This window comes from Rhinoderma darwinii, chromosome 3, assembly GCF_050947455.1.
Source record: "Rhinoderma darwinii isolate aRhiDar2 chromosome 3, aRhiDar2.hap1, whole genome shotgun sequence".
Classification (NCBI taxonomy): domain Eukaryota; kingdom Metazoa; phylum Chordata; class Amphibia; order Anura; family Rhinodermatidae; genus Rhinoderma; species Rhinoderma darwinii.
The window spans coordinates 325,498,765-325,526,474 of record NC_134689.1 but is presented as its reverse complement, the minus strand read 5'-3'; positions in this window follow the sequence as shown (position 1 = coordinate 325,526,474).

Below are 27,710 nucleotides of genomic sequence, written 5' to 3'. Positions count from 1 at the left end.
GCACACACAGCTCTGCTGCGCGAGGGCACACACAGCTCTGCTGCGCGAGGGCACACACAGCTCTGCTGCGCGAGGGCACACACAGCTCTGCTGCGCGAGGGCACACACAGCTCTGCTGCGCGAGGGCACACACAGCTCTGCTGCGCGAGGGCACACACAGCTCTGCTGCGCGAGGGCACACACAGCTCTGCTGCGCGAGGGCACACACAGCTCTGCTACTCGAGGGCACACACAGAGCTTTGCTGTGCCAGGGAAAACACAAAGCTCTGCTGTGTGATGGCACACAACACACAGCTCTGCTGCGAGAGGGCACACACACAGCTCTGCTGCGCAAGGGCAGGCACACACAGCTCTGCTGCGCGCGTGCACGCACACAGCTCTGCTGCGCGAGGGCACACACAGCTCTCCTGTGCAAGGGTACACAAAGCTCCGCTGCGCGAGGGCACACATACACAGCTCTGCTGCGCGAGCGCACACACACACAGCTCTCCTATGCGAGCGCACACAAACAGCTCTGCTTCGTAAAGGCACACTCACACACACAGCTCTCCTGCTCTAGGGCACATACACACAAAGCTCTTCTGCGTGAGGTTACACACACACAGCTGTGCTACGCAAGGGCACAAACACAGCTCTGCCACGCACAGACGCACACACACACCCAGCTCTGTTACGCACACACAGCTCTGCTAGGCGAGGGCACACACAAACTCAACTTTGCTGCGTGAGGGCACACACAATCAGCTCTGCTATGCGAGGGCACACACAGAGAGCTGTGCTGTGCGAGGGCACACACACAGCTCTGCTGCGCGTGGGCACACATATAGCTCTGCTGCACAAGGGCACACACACATCACTGCTGAGTGAGGGCACACACTGCTCTGCTGCGCGAGGGCACGCACACAGCTTTCCTGCGAAAGAGCACACACACATCTCTGCTGCGGTAGGGCACACACAGATCTCTGCTGTTCGAGAGCACACACACACCTCTGCTGCGTGAGGGCACACACACAGCTCTGCTGCGTGACAGCACGCACAGCTCTGCTACACAAGGGCACGCGCACAGCTCTGCTGCGCAAGAGCTCCCACACACACAGTTCTGCTGCGCGAGGACACACACACACAGGTCTGCTGCGCGAGGTTAGACAAGCACAGCTCTGCTACGCACAGATGCGCACACACACACAGCTCTGCTGAGCGAGGGCACACACACACACAGCTCTGCTGCACGAGCGCCCACTTACACAGCTCAGCTGCTCGATCGCACACATACAGTTCTATTTCACGAGGACACACACACAGCTTTGATGCGCGAGGGCGCATACATACACAGCTCTGCAGCGCGAGGTTACACACACAGCTGTGCTGCGCGAGGGCACACACACAGCTCTGCTGAGCGAGGGCACACACAGCTCTGATGCGCAAGGGGCATCACACACACAGCTTTGCTGCGCAAGCGCACACACACACACACAGCTCTGTTGTGCGAGGATACACACACCTTTGCTGCACGAGGGCACACACAGCTCTGCTGGGCAAGGGCACACATGCACAGCTCTGCTGCGTGAGGTCACACACACACACAGCTTTGCTGCGCAAGCGCACACACACAGCTCTGTTGCGCTAGGACACACACACCTTTGCTGCGCGTGGGCATACACACACAGCTCTGCTGCACGAGGGCACACACAGCTCTGCTGCGCGAGGGCACACACAGCACTGCTATGCAAGGGTACACACAAACAGCTCTGCTGCGCGAGGGCACGCACACAGCTCTGCTGCGTGAGGTTACGCACACAAAGCGGTGCTGCGCGAGGGCATACACACACAGCTCTGTTGCGCGAGGGCACACACACACAGCTCTGTTGCGCGAGGGCACATACAAACACAGCTCTGCAGTGCGAGGTTACTCACACACAGCTCCACTGCGCGAGGGCACACACACACAGCTCTACTGCGCGAGGGCACACACAGCTCTGCTGCGCAGGGCCACACACAGCTGTGCTGCCCGAAGGCACACACACAGCTCTGCTGCGCAAGGCCACACACACAGCACTGCTGCGCGAGGTTACACACAAACAACTGTGCTGCGCGAGGTGACACACACAGCTCTGCTGCACGAGTGCACACTTACACAGCACTGCTGCGGGAGCGTACACTTACACAGCTCTGCTGCATGAGCGCACACACACAGCTCTGCTGCGCGAGGACACACACAGCTCTACTGTGCGAGGTTACACACACAGCTCTGATGCGCGAGGGCACACACACACACACACACACAGCTCTGCTGCGTGAGGTTACACAAAAAACAACTGTGCTGCGCGAGGTGACACACACACAGCTCTGGTGCAAGAGCACACACACACACACACAGCTCTGCTGCGCTAGCGCACACTTACACAGCTTTGTTGACTGAGCGCAGACACAGCTCTTATGCGCGAGGGCACACGCACAACTTTGCTGTGCGAGGACACACACACCCAGCTCAGCTGCGCGATGACACACACACACAGCTCTTCTGCGTGAGGTTATACACACAGCTCTGCTACGTACAGACGTGCACACACACACAGCTCTGCTACTCACAGATACGCACACACCCAGCTCTGCTACGCACACACACCCCCAACTCTGCTACGCACACACACAGCTCTGCTGTGTGAGGGCACCCACAGCTCTGCTGCTCGAGGGCACACATACACATGCACAGGTTACACATGCACAGCTCTGCTACGCACAGACGCGCACACACACACAACTCTGCTATGCACCCGACATGCACACACCCAGCTCTTCGACGCACAAACACCCTCCACTCTGCTACACACACAAACACACACACACATCTCTGCTGTTCGAGAGCACGCACACACCCCTGCTGCATGATGGCACACACACAGCTTTGCTGTGCGACGGCACACACACAGCTCTGCTGCACAAGTGCACGCGGACAGCTCTGCTGCGCAAGGGCTCCCACACACACAGTTCTGCGCAAGGACACACACACAGCTCTGCTGCACGAGGTTAGACACACACAGCTCTGCTACGCACAGACGCGCACACAAACCCAGCTCTGCTGCGCGAGGGCACATAAACTAAACTCTGCTGCGCGAGGGCTCACACACAGCTCTTCTGTGCGAGGGCACACATACACAGGTCCTCTGCGTTAGGGCACACACACAGCTGTGCTGGGTGAGGGCACACACACAGCTCTGCTGCGTGAGCGCACACACACACAGCTCTACTGCACGAGTGCACAAACAAACAACTCTGCTGTGCGAGTGCACACACACAAAGCTCTGCTGCGAGAGCATAAACACAGCTCTGCTGCTTGAGCGCACACACACACAGCTCTTCTGCGTGCGGGCACACACACAGCTCTGCTGCGCAAGGGCACACACAGCTCTGCTGCGCGAGTGCACACACTTACACAGCTCTGTTGCGTGAGTGCACACACACAGCTCTGCTGCGTGAGGTTACACATGCACAGCTCTGCTACGCACAGACGCGCACACACACCCAGCTCTGCTATGCACAGACATGCACACACCCAGCTCTTCGACGCACACACACCCCCAACCCTGCTACACACACACAAACACACACACACACAGCTCTGCTGCGTGAGGGCACACATAGCTCTGCTGCTCGAGGGCACACATACAGCTCTGCTGTGCAAGCACACACACATACACAAAGCTCTCCTACGCGAGCGCACACAAACAGCTCTGCTTCGTGAGAGCACACACACACAGCTCTCCTGCGTTACGGCACATACACACACAGCTCTGCTGCGTGAGGTTACACACACACAGCTGTGCTGCGCAAAGGCACAAACACAGCTCTGCCACGCACAGATGCACATACACACCCAGCACTGCTACGCACACACAGCTCTGCTACGCAAGGGCACACACAAACACAGCTCTGCTGCGTGAGGGCACACACACACACAGCTCTGCTCTGCGAGGGCACACACAGACAGCTGTGCTGCGCGAGGGCACACACACAGTCTGCTGCGCGAGAGCACACACACACACACACAGCTCTGCTGCACCAGGTTACACACAAACAACTGTTCTGCGCGAGGTGACACACACAGCTCTGCTGCACGATCGCACACTTACACAGCTCTGCTGCGGGAGCGTACACTTACACAGCTCTGCTGCATGAGCGCACACACACACACACACACACAGCTCTGGTGCATGAGCACACACACAGCTCTGCAGCGCTAGCGCACACTTACATAGCTCTGCGACACATGCACAGCTCTCCTACGCACAGACGCGCACACCCCAAGCTCTTCGACGCACACACACCCCCAGCTCTGCTACACACACACACACAGCTCTGCTGCATGATGGCACACACAGCTCTGCTGCTCGAGGGCACACACACAGCTCTGCTGTGTGAGGGAACACACACACAGCTCTGCTGCGCGAGCGCACACACACAAAGCTCTCCTACGCGAGCGCACACAAATAGCTCTGCTTCGTGAGGGCACACACACACAGCTCTCCTGCGCTACGGCACATACACACACAGCTCTGCTACGTGAGGTTACACACACACACAGCTGTGCTGCGCAAGGGCACAAACACAGCTCTGCCACTCACAGATGCACATACACAGCCAGCTCTGCTACGCACACACAGCTCTGCTACGCAAGGGCACACACAAACACAGCTCTGCTGCGTGAGGGCACACACACACAGCTCTGCTGTGCGAGGGCACACACAGACAGATGTGCTGCGCGAGGGCACACACACAGCTCTGCTGCGCAAGGGCACACACACAGCTCTTCTGCACGATGGCGCAAACACATCACTGCTGAGCGAGGGCACACACTGCTCTGCTGTGCGAGGGCACGCACACAGCTTTCCTGCGAGAGAGCACACACACACCTCTGCTGCGGTAGGACAGACACACATCTCTGCTGTTCGAGAGCACGCACACACCCCTGCTGCGTGATGGCACACACACAGCTTTGCTGTGCGACGGCACACACACAGCTCTACTGCACAAGTGCACGCGCACAGCTCTGCTGCACAAGGGCTCCCAAACACACAGTTCTGCTGCGCGAGGACACACACACAGCTCTGCTGCACGAGGTTAGACACACACAGCTCTGTTATGCACAGACGCGCACACAAACCCAGCTCTGCTGCGCGAGGGCACATAAAACTCTGCTGCGCGAGGGCTCACACACAGCTCTTCTGTGCGAGGGCACACATACACAGGTCCTCTGCATTAGGGCACACACACAGCTGTGCTGGGCGAGGGCACACAGCTCTGCTGCTAGAGCGCACACACACACACAGCTCTACTGCACGAGTGCACAAACAAACAACTCTGCTGTGCCAGTGCGCACACACAAAGCTCTGCTGCAGAAGCGTACACACAAAGCTCTGCTGTGGAAGCGTACACACACAGCTCTGCTGCTTGAGCGCACAAACACACAGCTCTTCTGCGTGAGGGAACACACAGCTCTGTTGCGTGAGTGCACACACGTACACAGCTCTGTTGGGTGAGTTCACACACACAGCTCAGCTGCGCGAGGTTACACATGCACAGCTCTATTACGCACAGACGTGCACACACACCCAGCCCTGCTATGCACAGACATGCACACACCCAGCTCTTCGACGCACACACACCCCCAACTCTGCTACGCACACACACAGCTCTGCTGCGTGAGGGAACACACAGCTCTGCTGCTCGAGGCCACACACACAGCTCTGCTGTGTGAGGGAACACACACACAGCTCTGCTGTGTGATGGCACACATACACAGCTCTGCTGTGCGAGGGCACACACAGACAGATGTGCTGCGCGAGGGCACACACACAGCTCTGCTGCGCAAGGGCACACACACAGCTCTTCTGCACGATGGCGCAAACACATCACTGCTGAGCGAGGGCACACACTGCTCTGCTGTGCGAGGGCACGCACACAGCTTTCCTGCGAGAGAGCACACACACACCTCTGCTGCGGTAGGACAGACACACATCTCTGCTGTTCGAGAGCACACACACACCCCTGCTGCGTGATGGCACACACACAGCTTTGCTGTGCGACGGCACACACACAGCTCTACTGCACAAGTGCACGCGCACAGCTCTGCTGCACAAGGGCTCCCAAACACACAGTTCTGCTGCGCGAGGACACACACACAGCTCTGCTGCACGAGGTTAGACACACACAGCTCTGCTATGCACAGACGCGCACACAAACCCAGCTCTGCTGCGCGAGGGCACATAAAACTCTGCTGCGCGAGGGCTCATACACAGCTCTTCTGTGCGAGGGCACACATACACAGGTCCTCTGCATTAGGGCACACAGCTGTGCTGGGCGAGGGCACACAGCTCTGCTGCTAGAGCGCGCACACACACACAGCTCTACTGCACGAGTGCACAAACAAACAACTCTGCTGTGCCAGTGCGCACACACAAAGCTCTGCTGCGGAAGCGTACACACAAAGCTCTGCTGCGGAAGCGTACACACACAGCTCTGCTGCTTGAGCGCACAAACACACAGCTCTTCTGCGTGAGGGAACACACAGCTCTGTTGCGCGAGTGCACACACGTACACAGCTCTGTTGGGTGAGTTCACACACACAGCTCAGCTGCGCAAGGTTACACATGCACAGCTCTATTACGCACAGACGTGCACACACACCCAGCCCTGCTATGCACAGACATGCACACACCCAGCTCTTCGACGCACACACACCCCCAACTCTGCTACGCACACACACAGATCTGCTGTGTGAGGGAACACACAGCTCTGCTGCTCGAGGCCACACACACAGCTCTGCTGTGTGAGGGAACACACACACAGCTCTGCTGTGTGATGGCACACATACACAGCTCTGCTGCGCGAAGGCACACACACAGCTCTACTGCACGAGTGCACAAACAAACCACTCTGCTGTGCGAGTGTACACACACAAAGCTCTGCTGCGAGAGCGTACACACACAGCTCTGCTGCTTGAGCACACACACACAGCTCTTCTGCGTGCGGGCACACACACAGCTTTGCTGCGCAAGGGCACACACACAGTTCTGCTGCGCAAGGAAACACACAGCTCTGCTGCCCAAGGGCTCCCACACACACAGCACGGCTGGGCGAGGACACACACACTCAGCTCTGCTGTGCGAGGTTAGACACACACAGATCTGCTACGCACAAACGCGCGCACATACCCAGCTCTGCTACGCGAGCGCACACAAACAAAACTTTGCTGCGGGTGGGCTCACACACAACTCTTCTGTGCGAGGGCACACACACACAGGTCTTCTGTGTGAGTGCACACAAACAGCTGTGCTGCGCGAGTGCACACACAGCCCTACTGCACGAGTGCACAAACAAACAAATCTGCTGCGCGAGCGCACAAACACAGAGCTCTGCTGCGGGAGCATACACACACAGCTCTGCTGGTTGAGCGCACACACACAGCTCTGCTGCGTGAGGGCACACACAGCTCTGCTGCGCAAAAGCACACACAGCTCTGCTGCGTGAGGTTACACACAAACACAACTGTGCTGCGCGAGGGCACTCACATACATATCTGCTGCGCGAGCGCACACACAGCTCTGCTGCCCGAGTACACACACACAGCTCTACTGCGCGAGGTTACACATGCACAGCTCTGCTACGCACAGACACGTGCACACACACACCCAGCTCTGCTATGCACAGACATGCACACACCCAGCTCCTTGACGCACACACACCCCCAACTCTGCTACGCACACACACAGCTCTGCTGCGTGGGGGCACACACAGCTCTGCTGCTCGAGAGCACACACACGGCTCTGCTGTGCAAGGGAACACACACAGCTCTGCTGTGTGATGGCACACAAACACAGCTCTGCTGCGAGAGGGCATACACAGATCTGCTGCGCGAGGGCAGACACACACAGCTCTGCTGCTCGAGCGCACACAGACACAGCTCTGCTGCGCGATGGCACGCACACACAGCTCTCCTGCGAGAGGGCACACAAAGCTCTGCTGCGCGAGGGCACACACACAGCTCTGCTGCACGAGCGCACACACACAAAGCTCTCCTACGCGAGCGCACACAAACAGCTCTGCTTCGTGAGGGCACACACAGCTCTCCTGCGCTACGGCACATACACACACAGCTCTGCTGCGTGAGGTTACAAACACACAGCTGTGCTGCGCAAGGGCACAAACACAGCTCTGCTGCGAGAGGGCATACACAGATCTGCTGCACGAGGGCAGACACACACAGCTCTGCTGCTCGAGCGCACACAGACACAGCTCTGCTGCGCGAGGGCACGCACACACAGCTCTCCTGCGCGAGGGCACACAAAGCTCTGCTGCGCGAGGGCACACACACACACACAGCTCTGCTGCGCGAGCGCACACACACAAAGCTCTCCTACGCGAGCGCACACAAACAGCTCTGCTTCGTGAGGGCACACACAGCTCTCCTGCGCTACGGCACATACACACACAGCTCTGCTGCGTGAGGTTACAAACACACAGCTGTGCTGCGCAAGGGCACAAACACAGCTCTGCCACGTACAGATGCACATACACACCCAGCTCTACTACGCACAGACGCGCACAGAAAACCAGCTCTGCTGTGCGAGGGCACATAAACAAAACTCTGCTGCGCGAGGGCTCACACACAGCTCTACTGCACGAGTGCACAAACAAAAAACTCTGCTGTGCCAGTGCACACACTCAAAGCTCTGCTGCAAGAGCGTACACACACAGCTCTGCTGCTTGAGCGCACACACACACAGCTCTTCTGCGTGCGGGCACACACAGCTCTGCTGCGCAAGGGCACACACAGCTCTGCTGCTCGAGAGCGCACACACAGCCCTACTGTGCGAGGGAACACACACAGCTCTGCTGTGTGATGGCACACAAACACAGCTCTGCTGCGAGAGGGCATACACAGATCTGCTGCGCGAGGGCAGACACACACAGCTCTGCTGCTCGAGCGCACACAGACACAGCTCTGCTGCGCGAGGGCAAGCACACACAGCTCTCCTGCGCGAGGGCACACAAAGCTCTGCTGCGCGAGGGCACACACACACACAGCTCTGCTGCGCGAGCGCACACACACAGCTCTACTGCACGAGTGCACAAACAAACAACTCTGCTGGGCCAGTGCACACACACAAAGCTCTGCTGCAAGAGCGTACACACACAGCTCTGCTGCTTGAGCGCACACACACACAGCTCTTCTGCGTGCTGCACACACAGCTCTGCTGCGCAAGAGCACACACAGCTCTGCTGCGCGAGTGCACACACTTACACAACTCTATTGCGTGAGGTCACACACACAGCCCTGCTGCGCAAGGTTACACATGCACAGCTCTATTACGCACAGACGCAAACACACACCCAGCTCTGCTATGCACAGACATGCACACACCCAGCTCTTCGACGCACACACACCCCCAACTCTGCTACGCACACATACAGCTCTGCTGCATGAGGGAACACACAGCTCTGCTGCTCGAGGGAACACACACAGCTCTGCTGTGTAAGGGAACACACACAGCTCTGCTGTGTGATGGCACACACACACACAGCTCTGCTGCGTGAAGGCACACACACAGCTCTACTGCGCAAGGGCACACACATCTCTGCTGCGTGAGTGCACACACTTACACAGCTCTGTTGCGTGAGTGCACAAACACACAGCTCTGCTGCGCGAGGTTACACATGCACAGCTCTGCTACGCACAGACGCGCACACACACCCAGCGCTGCTATGCACATACATGCACACACCCAGCTCTTCGACGCACACACACCCAACTCTGCTATGCACACACACAGCTCTGCTGCGTGTGGGCACACATAGCTCTCCTGCGTGAGGGTACACACACACACAGCTCTGCTGCGCGAGGTTACATATACATTTGTGCTGCGCGAGGGCACACACAAAGCTCTGCTATGCACAGACGCGCACATGCACAGCTCTTCTGCGTGAGGGCACACACACACACACACAGCTGTGCTGCGCGAGGTTACACACACACAGAGCTGTGTTGCGCATGGGCATATAACCACACACAAACAGCTCTACTGCGCGAGGACAGACAAAACGCACACACACACCTAGGTCTGATACGCACACACACACACAGCGCTGCTGCGCGAGGGCATACACACACAGATCTGCTGCACGAGGTTAAACACACACAGCTCTGCTGCGCGAGGTCACACACATACAGCTCTGCTGCTCGAGTGCACACACACACAGCTCTGTTGCGTGAGTGCACACACAGCCCTGTTACACGAGCGCACACACAGCCCTGTTGCACGAGCGCACACACAAAGATCTAATGCACGAGGGCACCCACACAGCTCTGCTGCGTGAGGTTACAAACACACAGCTGTGCTGCGCAAGGGCACAAACACAGCTCTGCCACGTACAGATGCACATACACACCCAGCTCTACTACGCACAGACGCGCACAGAAAACCAGCTCTGCTGTGCGAGGGCACATAAACAAAACTCTGCTGCGCGAGGGCTCACACACAGCTCTACTGCACGAGTGCACAAACAAAAAACTCTGCTGTGCCAGTGCACACACACAAAGCTCTGCTGCAAGAGCGTACACACACAGCTCTGCTGCTTGAGCGCACACACACACAGCTCTTCTGCGTGCGGGCACACACAGCTCTGCTGCGCAAGGGCACACACAGCTCTGCTGCTCGAGAGCGCACACACAGCCCTACTGTGCGAGGGAACACACACAGCTCTGCTGTGTGATGGCACACAAACACAGCTCTGCTGCGAGAGGGCATACACAGATCTGCTGCGCGAGGGCAGACACACACAGCTCTGCTGCTCGAGCGCACACAGACACAGCTCTGCTGCGCGAGGGCAAGCACACACAGCTCTCCTGCGCGAGGGCACACAAAGCTCTGCTGCGCGAGGGCACACACACACAGCTCTGCTGCGCGAGCGCACACACACAGCTCTACTGCACGAGTGCACAAACAAACAACTCTGCTGTGCCAGTGCACACACACAAAGCTCTGCTGCAAGAGCGTACACACACAGCTCTGCTGCTTGAGCGCACACACACACAGCTCTTCTGCGTGCTGCACACACAGCTCTGCTGCGCAAGAGCACACACAGCTCTGCTGCGCGAGTGCACACACTTACACAACTCTATTGCGTGAGGTCACACACACAGCTCTGCTGCGCAAGGTTACACATGCACAGCTCTATTACGCACAGACGCAAACACACACCCAGCTCTGCTATGCACAGACATGCACACACCCAGCTCTTCGACGCACACACACCCCCAACTCTGCTACGCACACATACAGCTCTGCTGCGTGAGGGAACACACAGCTCTGCTGCTCGAGGGAACACACACAGCTCTGCTGTGTAAGGGAACACACACAGCTCTGCTGTGTGATGGCACACACACAGCTCTACTGCGCAAGGACACACACATCTCTGCTGCGTGAGTGCACACACTTACACAGCTCTGTTGCGTGAGTGCACAAACACACAGCTCTGCTGCGCGAGGTTACACATGCACAGCTCTGCTACGCACAGACGCGCACACACACCCAGCGCTGCTATGCACATACATGCACACACCCAGCTCTTCGACGCACACACACCCAACTCTGCTATGCACACACACAGCTCTGCTGCGTGTGGGCACACATAGCTCTCCTGCGTGAGGGTACACACACACACAGCTCTGCTGCGCGAGGTTACATATACATTTGTGCTGCGCGAGGGCACACACAAAGCTCTGCTATGCACAGACGCGCACATGCACAGCTCTTCTGCGTGAGGGCACACACACACACACACACAGCTGTGCTGCGCGAGGTTACACACACACAGAGCTGTGTTGCGCATGGGCATATAACCACACACAAACAGCTCTACTGCGCGAGGACAGACAAAACGCACACACACACCTAGGTCTGATACGCACACACACACACAGCGCTGCTGCGCGAGGGCATACACACACAGATCTGCTGCACGAGGTTAAACACACACAGCTCTGCTGCGCGAGGTCACACACATACAGCTCTGCTGCTCGAGTGCACACACACACAGCTCTGTTGCGCGAGTGCACACACAGCCCTGTTACACGAGCGCACACACAGCCCTGTTGCACGAGCGCACACACAAAGCTCTAATGCACGAGGGCACCCACACAGCTGTGCTGCGCGAGGTTACAAACACACAGCTGTGCTGCACGAGGGCACATACACAGCTCTGCTGCGCAAGTGCACACACACACACAGCACTGCTGCGTGAGTGCACACACACAGCTCTGCTGCACGAGGGCACACACACACAGCTCTGCTGCCTGAGGGCTTACACACACAGCTCTGCTGCGCAAGTGCACACACACACACACAGCTTTGCTGCGCGAGGGCACACACAGTCCTGCTATGCGAGGGCACACATACAGCTCTGCTGCGCAAGCGCACAGACAGCTATACTGCCCGAGGGCACACACAGAGCTCTGCTGCGCGAGGACACACACAGCTTTGCTATGCGAGGGCACACACACATAGCTCTGCTGCACAAGGGCACACACACAGCTCTGCTATGCGAGGGCACACACACAGCTCTGCTGCGCAAGCGCACACACACAGCTATACTGCGCAAGAACACACACACAGCTCTGCTGCGCGATGGCACATACACAAACAGCACTGCTGCGCGAGGTTACACACACACAGTTGTGCTGCATGAGGGCACACACGCACAGCTCTGCTGCGCAAGGTCACACACACAGCTCTGCTGCGCGAGCGCCCACTTACACAGCTCTGTTGCTCGAGCGCACACATACAGCTCTATATCACGAGGACACATATACAGCTTTACTGCGCGAGGGCACATACACACACACCTCTGCTGCGTGAGCGCACACACAGCTCTACTGCAGGAGAGCACAAACAACTCTGCTGCGCGAGTGCACACACACAAAGCTCTGCTCCGAGAGCGTACACACACACAGCACTTCTGCTTGAGCGCACACGCAGCTCTTCTGCGTGCGGGTAAACACACAGCTTTGCTGCACAAGGGCACACACAGCTCTGCTGCGCGAGTGCACTCACTTACACAGCTCTGTTGCGTGAGTGCACACATACAGCTCTGCTGCGCGAGGTTACACATGCACAGCTCTGCTACGCACAGACGCGCACACACACCCAGCTCTGCTATGCACAGACATGCACACACCTAGCTCTTCGACGCACACACACCCCCAACTCTGCTACACACACACACACAGCTCTGCTGTGTGAGGGCACACATAGCTCTGCTGCTCGAGGGCACACACACAGCTCTGCTGCACGAGGGCAGACACACACAGCTCTGCTGCGCGAGCGCACACACACACACAGCTCTGCTGCGCCAGGGCACACACAGCTCTCCTGCGTGAGGGCACACACACACAGCTCTCCTGCGCGAGGGCACATACACACACAGCTCTGCTGCGCGTGGTTACACACACACACACAGCTCTGCTGCGGAAGGGCATCACACACACAGCTTTGCTGCGCAAGCGCACACACACACACACACACACAGCTCTGTTGCGCGAGGACACACACACCTTTGCTGCACGAGGGCACCCACACACACAGCTCTTGTGGGCTAAGCTGTGCTGCGTGTGGTCATACACACACAGCTCTGCTGCGCGAGAGCACACACAGCTCTGCTGCGCGAAGGCACATACACAAACAGCTCTGCTGCGTGAGGGAACACACACACAGCTCTGCTGCGCGAGCGCCAACTTACACAACTCTGCTGCTCTAGCGCACACATACAGTACAGGCTGGACCCGGCAGAATGCCATAGGGGGAGGCCACCATGATCAGGGATGTTAGGAAGGGAAGGAGTTAAGGAGTTAGGGGTGTGGTTAGGAGGGGGCGGATGTGAGGGGGGCGAGGTCAGTTTACTTAAGGGTAGGAGAGGGAAAGGCGTCGCCATCTTTAGTAACAGCACAGGGAAGCTTGTAGCAGCACAGGGAAGCTTGTCCAGGATTTGACAATGGATGCACTACTTACCCAGCTCCGGGCAGCAGTAGCAGAACGAGGCATGGCCTGGCTAGCGGAGGGGCTGGGGCTTTCCGGCCCGCTGTCTGGGGCTCCGAGCTCAGCGGTGAGCGGACGAGGAGAGGAAGATGGGGAGACCCCTGGTTCAGGGGCGAGTACGGAGGATGCGGCCGTGTTTGGATCTGGGGCGCAGGCGGTGCCGTCCTCTCCTCCCCGGCGGCGGTCACGTCGCACGAGGCCTCCGGAGAGGTTGAGCCCGGAAGTGATGCCACGAGCCAGGCGCAGGGTAAGGAGCCCCACGAGGGACCCTCCAGGCCGGGCCCCTCGCTCGGCTGCCGTGAGCAGGACGGCCTGGTCTGAGAGGAATCCTGGAAGCCGGCCTGGCTCAGCGGAGGTGGTAGGGCAGGCGCCCATGCATCCGGGACCTCCCTCTGCCTCCAGACGACGGGACCCAGGACTTGCGGTGGGCCGTGCTGGCGATGCTCCAGTCGGGCGGCCCACCTGTACCCAGGATGATGCAACCAATTCCAGGCGTGTGCCACGGTCGGTGGTGACACGGCGGGCAGGAGGGCGGCTACCTGCGGGCCGCAGGGTGGTCGAGCCCCCCAACAGACGGGCGGAGAGGCCCAGTTCATCGGCGCAGTTACGGAGCGCTCCATCAGAAGTTCGGGGATGTCATGCATGCGGCGCTTGTCCTGGCCCGTCTGGGCAGGATGAAGTGGACGACCGTGAGTTCGGTGACCAAGAGGGACGTCTGGATGGATCCTTCGCCCCGGCTGGTGGGGACACAGCACCTGCGCAGCCCGGTGAGTCGCTGTCTCCTACTTTTTCATTGCCTGCTGTATTTCGGTCCCTAGGGGTAGGGGGTGGGGGTTCACTTTTGCCTACGGGATTGCCGGGGTGTAGCGGGGGGATTACAGGAAGTACGGGTGGTGGGGGTGAGATTCAGGAATTGTTGTGTTGTGTGCGTGACCTTTTGGCGCGATGCGGAGGGGGGGCGATAGGTTCTCCATCCCCGGTTGCAGCTTGGGTGGGGCCGTCGGGGCCTGCAGTGGTGGATAGCACGCTATGGGGAGCTGGGGTAGTGTCTAGGGAATCGGGCGTGGCAGTGTCGGTGCAGACAGAAATGGATGTGGCAGTGGATGAGGTGCGGTTGGACGATAAGGCGAAGGGCGAGGTCTATGTTTGTTTTGAGGGCCCATTGGGGGCGCATCTGAAACCGGAAGTAAGGGAAAAGATATGGAGGGATGAATATGTGGAAATTTTTTCATTGTTGCCGTTGGAGAAGTTCAATTTAGATAAAGGGAAGTGGTTGGAAAGCAAGAATTAGAAGGAGGAAAAACGTCGGTATCGATTGATTCCCCAAACTTTTGTTAATTGGTTGCAGGCTTTTGCTATTTTGGCAAGCGTCATTGGACAGAAGACGCCGGAACATTGTTCCGGCCTCTTCTGTTATATGGATGCTATCGGAGAGGCTCATCGAGTTTACGGCGGGCAGACGTGGCTGCGCTATGATGAGCAGTTCCGGCAGCGGAAGGCAGTGAGACCTGACATTAGGTGGGATAACAAAGACATAGGGTTATGGTTGCGGGTCATGGCTCCAGTGCGTTTTGGCCAGTCCTTTCAAGGGGGTGGGGCCGGGGTGGCCGGCCCCTCATTGCCTTCGGGGGGGGGAGCAGGGGGGGCAGGAGGAAAATCCGGGTTCTGCTGGCAGTTTAATGAGGGCCAGTGTAAGTTCGGATCGGGTTGTAAGTTCAAACATAGCTGCTCCTCCTGCGGGGGGATCTCTCACGGAGCGGTTAAATGTTTTCGGAAGGGAAAAGGACGAGGGGCCGGGGGCGCTAGTCAAGGGCCGGACACCGGTGAGGTGGGAAGACATGGAGCCCTTTCTAAATAGGTACCCTGATAGGTCCAGGGCAAGTTTGTTGTTGGATGGTTTTCGGGTTGGTTTCCGGATCCCTGCCCCTGCTCACAAGGTGCCGTTTACCTTGCGTAGTTTGCGTTCAGCGTTGCAGTATCCAGGGGTAGTAGGGGATAAGTTGCGGAAGGAGGTGGAGTTGGGGCGCATGGCAGGTCCGTTTGAGAGTTGCCCTTTACCAGAGCTGGTGGTGTCACCACTGGGGGTGGTGCCTAAGAAGGAGCCGAATAAGTTTAGGCTCATACATCATTTATCTTACCCGAGGGGGCGATCGGTTAATGATGGGATTTCTCCGGAACTTTGCTCGGTGGCTTACACGTCGTTTGATGCGGCAGTTGCGTGGGTGCGCCGCTATGGTGTGGGTGCATTAATGGCAAAAACGGATATTGAGTCGGCCTTTCGCCTCCTCCCTGTGCATCCTGACAGCATACGGCTGTTAGGATGTTATTGGGACGGGGCTTATTTTGTGGATCGCTGCCTCCCTATGGGGTGTTCTATTTCCTGTGCCTATTTTGAGGCTTTTAGTTCTTTCCTGGAGTGGGTGGTTTGTGAGGTTGCGGGGGTCTCATCGGTCATACATTACTTGGATGATTTCCTGTGTGTTGGTCCAGGCGGGTCTTCGGTTTGTGCTACGTTGTTGAACACGATAGAGTGGGTGGCAAAGAGGTTCGGTGTGCCTTTGGCCCAGGACAAAACGGAGGGACCTAGCTCCTGTCTGGTCTTTTTAGGAATCACCATTGATTCTTTGAGGATGGAGTGTCGGCTCCCGGAAGATAAATTGGTAGCGTTACGGGCGGAGGTGGACCGGGCTAGACATTTGCGTAAGATCACGTTACGTGCTTTACAGTCATTATTGGGTAAGCTTAACTTTGCTTGCAGGATTATGCCCATGGGCCGGATTTTCAGCAGGCGGCTGTCGGGAGCGACGGCTGGGGTGACAGCCCCTCATCATTTCATTCGTCTGACACAGACGCTGAGGGCAGATTTGGCAGTTTGGTTTGAGTTTTTGCATCGTTATAATGGGAGGTCCTTGATCATGGCCCCGGTGGTTGACAGCGTGGATTGGGAGCTGTTTACAGATGCTGCGGGGGGCGTGGGATTTGGGGCTTACTGCAAGGGTCAGTGGTGCGCGGCGCGGTGGCCTGAGGAATGGGCGGAGTTGGGTTTGGTGAAGAACCTGGCATTCCTAGAGCTGTTTCCCATAGTAGTGGCGGTGGAAATTTGGAGTGAGAGGTTTCGGGACAGCAAGGTACGGTTCCATTGTGACAACTTGGGCGTAGTGGGGGCCATTAACAACGTGTCAGCGTCATCCCCCCCGGTCGTCCGGCTTTTGAGGCACCTTGTTTTACGTTGCTTGTCTTTGAACGCTTGGGTTGTGGCGGTTCATGTGCCAGGGATCAAAAATGACATCGCAGATTCTCTTTCTCGCTTGCAGTGGGAGCGGTTCAGGATGGTGGCTCCGGACGCGGAGGAGGACGGGATCGCTTGCCCGGAATGGTTGTGGGGGCTGGGTTACGAGCCGCAGGAGGTTTGATTCAGGCTTCGCTTGCGCAGGGTACTTGGGCTGCTTATGATTCGGCGTGGCGGGAGTGGGAGAGTTGGTTGGCAGTTCTGGAGGGTGTAGTGACGGATGAGGATCGGGTGGTGGCGTTGTTAGTTTTTCTGGGGCAAGTCTCTATCGCGGGCTGGTCAGTGTCCAAGGTGAATCGTTTTGTGGCAGCCCTGGCTTTTGGTTTTAAGGTCCGGGGGTACACGGATGTTACAAAAAGTTTTTTGGTTGGCCAGGCCCTGAGGGGGTACAGGAGAGGGAGGATGTTGCCGGATCGGCGGCGCCCTGTGTCGTTTATGTTGTTGGAACAGTTGTGGGGGGTGTTGTGTGACATTTGTTTTTCCAGCTACGAGGTGACCCTGTATAGGTTGGCATTCTCGTGGGCATTTTTTGGGGCCCTGAGGGTCGGGGAGCTGGTGGCTCCCAGCACAAGGAGACCTGGGGGGTTGAGAATGGAAGATGTGTTGGTAACGGATCGGAGTGTGGAATTCTGGATCCGGCGGTCTAAGACGGATCAAGGGGGTCGGGGTAAGAGAGTGGTGTTGGGGGTGGCCAAGGGGGTCAGGATGTGCCCGGTCGCCTGCTTTGCGGGGTTCAGAGAGGTCTCAACGGTGCGTAGGGGACAGTTGTTGTGTCATGAGAATGGGTCCTTTATGTCCCGGTATCAGTTTACGTGGGTTTTTCGTAGGTGTCTGCGGAAGTTGGGACTGGAGGAGGCGTTGTTTTCCCCCCATTCTTTTCGGATTGGGGCAGCGACGGAGGCGGTGGCATGGGGGTTGGGTGAGGAAGTGGTAAAGCAGATAGGTCGATGGGATTCCCGCCGCTTCCAGCTGTATGTGCGCCCTCAGTTTATATGATAGTCCAGTCGTAATCCCTCCTTCTCTACACTCCCTCCGGCTCCCCTCATCGTTTTTCTCTCCTCCTCCATGTTTCGCTTGCATCCTTACTCGTTTTGTTAATCAGTGGTTTTATTTTTCAGGACCCGCGGGCCGATTGGTGTGGATCGTCGGGCATTCCTACGTTCATTGGGGGGCGGAGCGGGCGGATGTTCGTCCAGACGGGCGGCAGTTGGGTTTTCGGCGGGAGGATGTAGTCGTGCGGTGGCTGGGGAGTAGGGGGATGCTGTGGAGTCGGGTGTTGCCGGACGTGCATCGGTTTGCGCTGATGGACAGGGCCCCGGATGTCTTGGTGTTACATGTCGGGGGTAACGATTTGGGTAGTCGTCCTTTTCGGGAATTGATCAGGGATATAAAATACGATCTACTCAGGTTATGGTCCGTTTTCCCGGCTATTAAGGTGGTGTGGTCAGAGATTGTCCCGCGGAAGGTTTGGCGGCATGCTAGATCGGTGCAGCGGTTGAATAAAGCCAGGGTTAAGGTTAATCGGGCAGTTTCGGGTTTCGTGGTGAGAAATGGGGGGGTCTTCGTGCGTCATTATGACTTCGAGGATGGCCAGGGTAATTATTGGCTAGGTGATGGTGTGCACCTGACGGCCGTGGGGATCGACCTGTGGACTCTGCGCCTGCAGGAAGGTATCGAAAGGGCCCTCTCGTTGGGTGGGGGCTCGCATACTTAAAGGTGTCTAAGTATGTTCGTGTGGCGGATTGGGGGTCCTTGGAGTTGGTGGTAAATTACTGTGGGGGGGGGGGGATTCATAGGGGGTATGGTCCCTCCCCAATTTATTATGGTTGGTAGTCTGCTCAATTTGGGCTCCTGCTGGGTGGTGTCCCGAGGAGTGGTCAATTAGGGCTCCCGCTGGGTGGTGTCCCGGGGAGTGGTCAATTTGGGCTCCCGCTGGGTGGTGTCCCGGGGAGTGGTTGCGGTTGAGGTCAGCCAACTGCAGGTATAACGGTGCCCCTGAGCCAGTAGGGTGACGGCTGGGAGTAAAATACTATGCAGGTGGGCTGTTTCGTGACAGACTTTTGTAGCTCCAAGGACTCCCCTTCCATTGTTATTATTATTTGTAAATTGTTGTTCTTGATGTTTGTTTGTAAATAAAATGGCTGCTGTGGCCAAATTTATCCAACCCAAGTGTCTGAGTCTTATTAGAGGGACAGGGGGTTTGGGAAAAGGTATGGCCATTAATGGGGAAGGTGAGTAGGTGAAGCCACTTCCCCCCCCCGGTAGGAGTGTACGCACTCTACAGTCCCCTGATCAAGTACAGGCTGGACCCGGCAGAATGCCATAGGGGGAGGCCACCATGATCAGGGATGTTAGGAAGGGAAGGAGTTAAGGAGTTAGGGGTGTGGTTAGGAGGGGGCGGATGTGAGGGGGGCGAGGTCAGTTTACTTAAGGGTAGGAGAGGGAAAGGCGTCGCCATCTTTAGTAACAGCACAGGGAAGCTTGTCCCACCCTCCCTCCCAAAATGATGTGTTCATCTGTGTGACTATTTTGGTATTTCGCTTTGTTGCTCGTTGTTTTTGTTTTTCCGCAGGTACCAGAGGATGCTGTGGAACAGTTTTGCAATGTCGCAGCAGTTGTATGGCGGATTGGGGGTCCTTGGAGTTGGTGGTAAATTACTGTGGGGGGGGGGGATTCATAGGGGGTATGGTCCCTCCCCAATTTATTATGGTTGGTAGTCTGCTCAATTTGGGCTCCTGCTGGGTGGTGTCCCGAGGAGTGGTCAATTAGGGCTCCCGCTGGGTGGTGTCCCGGGGAGTGGTCAATTTGGGCTCCCGCTGGGTGGTGTCCCGGGGAGTGGTTGCGGTTGAGGTCAGCCAACTGCAGGTATAACGGTGCCCCTGAGCCAGTAGGGTGACGGCTGGGAGTAAAATACTATGCAGGTGGGCTGTTTCGTGACAGACTTTTGTAGCTCCAAGGACTCCCCTTCCATTGTTATTATTATTTGTAAATTGTTGTTCTTGATGTTTGTTTGTAAATAAAATGGCTGCTGTGGCCAAATTTATCCAACCCAAGTGTCTGAGTCTTATTAGAGGGACAGGGGGTTTGGGAAAAGGTATGGCCATTAATGGGGAAGGTGAGTAGGTGAAGCCACTTCCCCCCCCCGGTAGGAGTGTACGCACTCTACAGTCCCCTGATCAAGCTCTATTGCACGAGGACACACATACAGTTCTGCTGCACGAGGGCACGTACACACACAGCTCTGCTGCGCGAGGTTACACACACAGCTGTACTGCACGAGGGCACACACACATCGTTGTTGAGCGAGGGCACACACACAGCTCTGCTGCGCAGGGGCATCACACACACAGCTTTGCTGTGCAAGGGCAAACACACACACAGCTCTGTTGCATGAGGACACACACCTTTGCTGCGCGAGGGCACACACAGAGCTCTGCTGCGCCAGGTTACACACACAAAGCTGTGCTGCGCGAGGGCATACACAAACAGCTCTGCTGCGCGAGGGCACACACAGCTCTGCTGCACGAGGTTAGACACAAACAACTTTGCTGCACGAGGAGACACATACAGCTTTGCTGCACGGGCGCACACATACACACAGCTCTGATGCACGAGCGCCCACTTACACAGCTCTGTTGCGTGAGTGCACACACACAGCTCTGCTGCGTGAGGTTACACATGCACAGCTCTGCTACGCACAGACGCGCACACACACCCAGCTCTGCTATGCACAGACATGCACACACCCAGCTCTTCGACGCACACACACCCCCAACCCTGCTACACACACACAAACACACACACACACACAGCTCTGCTGCGTGAGGGCACACATAGCTCTGCTGCTCGAGGGCACACATACAGCTCTGCTGTGCAAGCACACACACATACACAAAGCTCTCCTACGCGAGCGCACACAAACAGCTCTGCTTCGTGAGAGCACACACACACAGCTCTCCTGCGTTACGGCACATACACACACAGCTCTGCTGCGTGAGGTTACACACACACAGCTGTGCTGCGCAAAGGCACAAACACAGCTCTGCCACGCACAGATGCACATACACACCCAGCACTGCTACGCACACACAGCTCTGCTACGCAAGGGCACACACAAACACAGCTCTGCTGCTCGAGGGCACACATACAGCTCTGCTGTGCAAGCACACACACATACACAAAGCTCTCCTACGCGAGCGCACACAAACAGCTCTGCTTCGTGAGAGCACACACACACAGCTCTCCTGCGTTACGGCACATACACACACAGCTCTGCTGCGTGAGGTTACACACACACAGCTGTGCTGCGCAAAGGCACAAACACAGCTCTGCCACGCACAGATGCACATACACACCCAGCACTGCTACGCACACACAGCTCTGCTACGCAAGGGCACACACAAACACAGCTCTGCTGCGTGAGGGCACACACACACACAGCTCTGCTCTGCGAGGGCACACACAGACAGCTGTGCTGCGCGAGGGCACACACACAGTCTGCTGCGCGAGAGCACACACACACACAGCTCTGCTGCACCAGGTTACACACAAACAACTGTTCTGCGCGAGGTGACACACACAGCTCTGCTGCACGATCGCACACTTACACAGCTCTGCTGCGGGAGCGTACACTTACACAGCTCTGCTGCATGAGCGCACACACACACACACACACAGCTCTGGTGCATGAGCACACACACAGCTCTGCAGCGCTAGCGCACACTTACACAGCTCTGCGACACATGCACAGCTCTCCTACGCACAGACGCGCACACCCCAAGCTCTTCGACGCACACACACCCCCAGCTCTGCTACACACACACACACAGCTCTGCTGCGTGATGGCACACACAGCTCTGCTGCTCGAGGGCACACACACAGCTCTGCTGTGTGAGGGAACACACACACAGCTCTGCTGCGCGAGCGCACACACACAAAGCTCTCCTACGCGAGCGCACACAAATAGCTCTGCTTCGTGAGGGCACACACACACAGCTCTATATCACGAGGACACACATAGAGCTCTGCTGCGCAAGGGCACATACACACACACCACTGCTGCGTGAGCGCACACACAGCTCTACTGCAGGACTGCACAAACAACTCTGCTGCGCGAGCGCACACACACACAGCTCTCCTACGCCAGCGCACACAAACAACTCTGCTGCGGGAGTGCACACACACAAAGCTCTGTGGGAGAGCGTACACACACACACAGCACTGCTGCTTGAGCACACACACAGCTCTGCTGCACAAGGGCACACACAGCTCTGCTGTGCGAGTGCACTCACTTACACAGCTCTGTTGCGTGAGTGCACACACACATCTCTGCTGCGCGAGGTTACACATGCACAGCTCTGCTACGCACAGACGCGCACACACACCCAGCTCTACTATGCACAGACATGCACACACCCAGCTCTTCGACGCAAACACACACCCAACTCTGCTACACACACACACACACAGAGCTCTGCTGTGTGAGGGCACACATAGCTCTGCTGCTCGAGGGCACACACACAGCTCTGCTGTGCAAGGGAACGCACACAGCTCTACCATGTGATGGCACACAAACACAGCTCTGCAGCGCAAAGGCACACACACAGCTTTGCTGCGCGAGGGCAGACACACACAGCTCTGCTGCGCCAGGGAACACACAGCTCTCCTGCGCGAGGGAACACAAAGGTCTGCTGTGCGAGGGCACACACACAGCTATGCTGTGTGATGGCACACAAACACAGCTCTGCTGCGCGAAGGCACACACACAGCCCTGCTGCGCGAGCGCACACACACACAGCTCTGCTGCGCCAGGGCACACACAGCTCTCCTGCGCAAGGGCACACAAAGCTCTGCTGTGCGAGGGCACACACACACAGCGCTGCAGCTCGAGCGCACACACACAGCTCTCCTACGCCAGCGCACACAAACAGCTCTGCTGCGCGAGGGCACATACACACACAGCTCTGCTGCGCAAGGTTACACACACAGCTGTGCTGCGTGAGGGTACACACACAGCTCTGCTGCGGAAGGGCATCACACATACAGCTTTGCTGCGCAAGCGCACACACACACACACAGCTCTGCTGCGCGAGGGCACACACAGCTCTGCTGCGCGAGGGGCACATACACAAACAGCTCTGCTGAGCGAGGGCACACACACAGCTCTGCTGCGGAAGGGCATCACACACACAGCTTTGCTGCGCAAGCGTAACCACGCACACAGCTCTGTTGCGCGAGGACACACACACCATTGCTGCGCGAGGGCACACACACACAGCTCTGCTGGGCAAGGGCACACATACAGAGCTCTGCTGCGTGAAGTTACACACACAAAGCTGTGCTGCGTGTGTTCATACACACAGCTCTGCTGCGCGAGGGGACACACAGCTCTGCTGCGCGAGGGCACATACACAAACAGCTCTGCTGCGCGAGGTTACACACACAGAGTTGTGCTGCACGAGGGTGCACACGCACAGCTCTGCTGCGCAAGGTCACACACACACAGCTCTGCTGCTCGAGCGCCCACTTACACAGCTCTGTTGCTCGAGCGCACACATACAGCTCTATATCACGAGGACACATATACAGCTCTGCTGCGCGAGGGCACATACACACACACCTCTGCTGCGTGAGCGCACACACAGCTCTACTGCAGGAGAGCACAAACAACTCTGCTGCGCGAGTGCACACACACAAAGCTCTGCTCCGAGAGCGTACACACACACAGCACTTCTGCTTGAGCGCACACGCAGCTCTTCTGCGTGCGGGTACACACACAGCTTTGCTGCACAAGGGCACACACAGCTCTGCTGCGCGAGTGCACTCACTTACACAGCTCTGTTGCGTGAGTGCACACATACAGCTCTGCTGCGCGAGGTTACACACGCACAGCTCTGCTACGCACAGACGCGCACACACACCCAGCTCTGCTATGCACAGACATGCACACACCTAGCTCTTCGACGCACACACACCCCCAACTCTGCTACACACACACACACAGCTCTGCTGTGTGAGGGCACACATAGCTCTGCTGCTCGAGGGCACACACACAGCTCTGCTGTGCGAGGGAACACACACAGCTCTGCTGTGTGATGGCACACAAACACAGCTCTGCAGCGTGAAGGCTCACACACAGCTTTGCTGCGAGAGGGCAGACACACACAGCTCTGCTGCGCGAGCTCACACACACACACACACAGCTCTGCTGCGCCAGGGCACACAGCTCTCCTGCGTGAGGGCACACACACACAGCTCTCCTGCGCGAGGGCACATACACACACAACTATGCTGCGCAAGGTTACACACACACACACACACAGCTCTGCTGCGGAAGGGCATCACACACACAACTTTGCTGCGCAAGCGCACACACACACACACACACACACACACACACACACACACACACACACACACACACACAGCTCTGTTGCGCGAGGACACACACACACCTTTGCTGCACGAGGGCACCCACACACACAGCTCTTGTGGGCTAAGCTGTGCTGCGTGTGGTCATACACACACACAGCTCTGCTGCGCGAGAGCACTCACAGCTCCGCTGCGCAAAGGCACATACACAAATAGCTCTGCTGCGCGAGGTTACACACACATAGTTGTGCTGCGCGAGGGCACACACGCACAGCTCTGCTGCGTGAGGGAACACACACACAGCTCTGCTGCGCGAGCGCCAACTTACACAACTCTGCTGCTCTAGCGCACACATACAGCTCTATTGCACGAGAACACACACACAGTTCTGCTGCACGAGGGCACGTACACACACAGCTCTGCTGCGCGAGGTTACACACACAGCTGTACTGCACGAGGGCACACACACATCGTTGTTGAGCGAGGGCACACACACAGCTCTGCTGCGCAGGGGCATCACACACACAGCTTTGCTGTGCAAGGGCAAACACACACACAGCTCTGTTGCACGAGGACACACACCTTTGCTGCGCGAGGGCACACACAGAGCTCTGCTGCGCCAGGTTACACACACAAAGCTGTGCTGCACGAGGGCATACACAAACAGCTCTGCTGCGCGAGGGCACACACAGCTCTGCTGCACGAGGTTAGACACAAACAACTTTGCTGCACGAGGAGACACATACAGCTTTGCTGCACGAGCGCACACATACACACAGCTCTGCTGCACGAGCGCCCACTTACACAGTTCTGCTGCTCGAGTGCACACATACAGCTCTATTGCACGAGGACACACACACACAGCTCTGATGCGCGAGGGCACATACACACACACAGCTCTGCTGCGCGAGGTTACACACACAGCTATGCTGCGCGAGGGCACACACACAGCTCTGCTGAGCAAGGACACACACACACAGTTCTGCTGCGCGAGGGCACACACAGCTCTGCTGCGCGAGGGCACATACACACACAGCTCTGCTGCGCGAGGTTTCACACACACAGTTGTGCTGCTCGAGGGCACACACGCACAACTCTGCTGCGCAAGGGCACACACAGCTCTGCTGTGTGAGCGCCCACTTACACAGCTCTGCTGCTCAAGCGCTCACATACAGCTTTATTGCACGAGGACACACACACAGCTCTACTGCGCGAGGGCACCTACACACACAGCTCTGCTGCGCAAGGTTACACACACAGCTGTGCTGCGTGAGGGCACACACACAGCTCTGCTGCGCAAGGGCATCACACACACAGCTTTGCTGCGCAAGAGCGCACACACACACACACACAGCTCTGTTGCGCGAGGACACACACACCTTTGCTGCGCAAGGGCACACACACACACACACAGCTCTGCTGGGCAAGAGCACACATACACAGCTCTGCTGCGCGAGGTTACACACAGCTCTGCTGCGCGAGGGCACATACACACACAGCTCTGCTGCGCGAGGTTACACACACAGTTGTGCTGCGCAAGGGCACACACGCACAGCTCTGTTGCGCGAGGGCACACACAGCTCTGCTGCGCGAGGGCACACACAGCTCTGCTGCGCGAGGGCACACACAGCTCTGCTGCGCGAGGGCACACACAGCTCTGCTGCGCGAGGGCACACACAGCTCTGCTGCGCGAGGGCACACACAGCTCTGCTGCGCGAGGGCACACACAGCTCTGCTGCGCGAGGGCACACACAGCTCTGCTGCGCGAGGGCACACACAGCTCTGCTGCGCGAGGGCACACACAGCTCTGCTGCGCGAGGGCACACACAGCTCTGCTGCGCGAGGGCACACACAGCTCTGCTGCGCGAGGGCACACACAGCTCTGCTGCGCGAGGGCACACACAGCTCTGCTGCGCGAGGGCACACACAGCTCTGCTGCGCGAGGGCACACACAGCTCTGCTGCGCGAGGGCACACACAGCTCTGCTGCGCGAGGGCACACACAGCTCTGCTGCGCGAGGGCACACACAGCTCTGCTGCGCGAGGGCACACACAGCTCTGCTGCGCGAGGGCACACACAGCTCTGCTGCGCGAGGGCACACACAGCTCTGCTGCGCGAGGGCACACACAGCTCTGCTACTCGAGGGCACACACAGAGCTTTGCTGTGCCAGGGAAAACACAAAGCTCTGCTGTGTGATGGCACACAACACACAGCTCTGCTGCGAGAGGGCACACACACAGCTCTGCTGCGCAAGGGCAGGCACACACAGCTCTGCTGCGCGCGTGCACGCACACAGCTCTGCTGCGCGAGGGCACACACAGCTCTCCTGTGCAAGGGTACACAAAGCTCCGCTGCGCGAGGGCACACATACACAGCTCTGCTGCGCGAGCGCACACACACACAGCTCTCCTATGCGAGCGCACACAAACAGCTCTGCTTCGTAAAGGCACACTCACACACACAGCTCTCCTGCTCTAGGGCACATACACACAAAGCTCTTCTGCGTGAGGTTACACACACACAGCTGTGCTACGCAAGGGCACAAACACAGCTCTGCCACGCACAGACGCACACACACACCCAGCTCTGTTACGCACACACAGCTCTGCTAGGCGAGGGCACACACAAACTCAACTTTGCTGCGTGAGGGCACACACAATCAGCTCTGCTATGCGAGGGCACACACAGAGAGCTGTGCTGTGCGAGGGCACACACACAGCTCTGCTGCGCGTGGGCACACATATAGCTCTGCTGCACAAGGGCACACACACATCACTGCTGAGTGAGGGCACACACTGCTCTGCTGCGCGAGGGCACGCACACAGCTTTCCTGCGAAAGAGCACACACACATCTCTGCTGCGGTAGGGCACACACAGATCTCTGCTGTTCGAGAGCACACACACACCTCTGCTGCGTGAGGGCACACACACAGCTCTGCTGCGTGACAGCACGCACAGC